The sequence below is a fragment of the Adiantum capillus-veneris genome, chromosome 3 (assembly GCF_014529385.1).
Source record: "Adiantum capillus-veneris isolate H3 chromosome 3, ASM1452938v2, whole genome shotgun sequence".
NCBI classification, from domain to species: Eukaryota; Viridiplantae; Streptophyta; class Polypodiopsida; order Polypodiales; family Pteridaceae; genus Adiantum; species Adiantum capillus-veneris.
This window is the reverse complement of record NC_140933.1, coordinates 10,133,386-10,134,686: the sequence shown is the minus strand read 5'-3', so window position 1 is coordinate 10,134,686 and position 1,301 is coordinate 10,133,386.

The window sequence follows — 1,301 nt, the reverse complement described above, 5'->3', positions numbered from 1 at the left end:
AGATGAGAGAGAGGAGAGAGAATAAGTTCTCTAGCGTATAGAGAAGTGGGGAAGGGGGAGGAGATCTTGCAAAAATAGGTTACACACCAAATGCGTTTCACAATTAGCTCTTCAGTGGTGTCAACCATACAAGAGGAGTAAGAGGGTTTAAATAGGCATCCACTTGAGAGAAGAGAGGTTCCCAAGGTAGGTACATGGTTTAAAGAGTGGGAGGCCACATTAATAGAGAGGGATTAGCTCTTTTAATGGGGTAGGAAAAGGAGGAAAACAGGGAGGTAAAGAGTGGTTAAGTGGGGGGTACAAAGAGAAAGGGACTTGGACCCAAAAGTTTATGGAGCAAGAGGAGGGTGGTATGGGGGGGGGGGGGGGGGGGGAATGACCAAAAATTGGTGGAGCAAGAGGAGGGTGGTATGGGGGAACAATGGCCAAAAGTATGGAGTACGCGGAGGTGGAACAATGACAAAAAAGTATGAAGTAGGATGAGGGTGGTATGGTGGGTACTATGCTTAAAGAAGGTACAAGAAAAAGGGGGGGTGTAAAAGTTTAAGGAATAGAGGGGAGGTAAGGAAAAGGGGAAGGGGAGGAGGGGTTCCTATCTGAGAGAAGATTGCCCATATTTGGTGCATTAAGCTAACAGATGACCGGTTTGGAAATATGAGGGAGTTCAGAGTTTTTTACAAGAAGTTTAGAAAGACGTTGGTTAATGGAGCGGGCTAGGTTGAGTTTGCGGGTGAAGGGTGAAAAGGGGATTTTGAAAATTGAAGGTGGGGCATTCTTGTGGTTACCCTTAAGAAGGAGATTGGGCCGGGATGCATAGGTTACAAACAAAAAACATGCTTTCAAAAAAGGCGCCGGGTATCCTTTTGTCCTCAGCCGATGGAATAGAGGTTGCGTATGGAAATAAAGCCCTCAAGCGAGTTTTCCCTAATGATATACCTCTTGAGCTCTGATAAGATAAAGGCAATTTTTTGGTGGGTGGGGTGCCAAGATTGCCATGGGATGTAGTTGTAAGAGTTAAGAGGTTTCTGGCGCTGACGTGTTTAACCCTCAGCACTTAACCCTGCAAGCGCTGTCTGATTCAACCCGCAACACTTGACCACGGAGCTGCAGTTTCACTGGGAGACGTGGGTGGCGATTTCTTACCCGAAGGTCTGTAGCGGCTCAACTGCTTGCATGCGCAGCATCACCGCGGCTTGACGATGCATTCTTCATATTCTCTAGAGCTGTGCACTGGACGTCACGGCAGTAGTCCACAGCAACGACAACCACTCCACCTACAGTTACGACAGCCGCTCCACCTG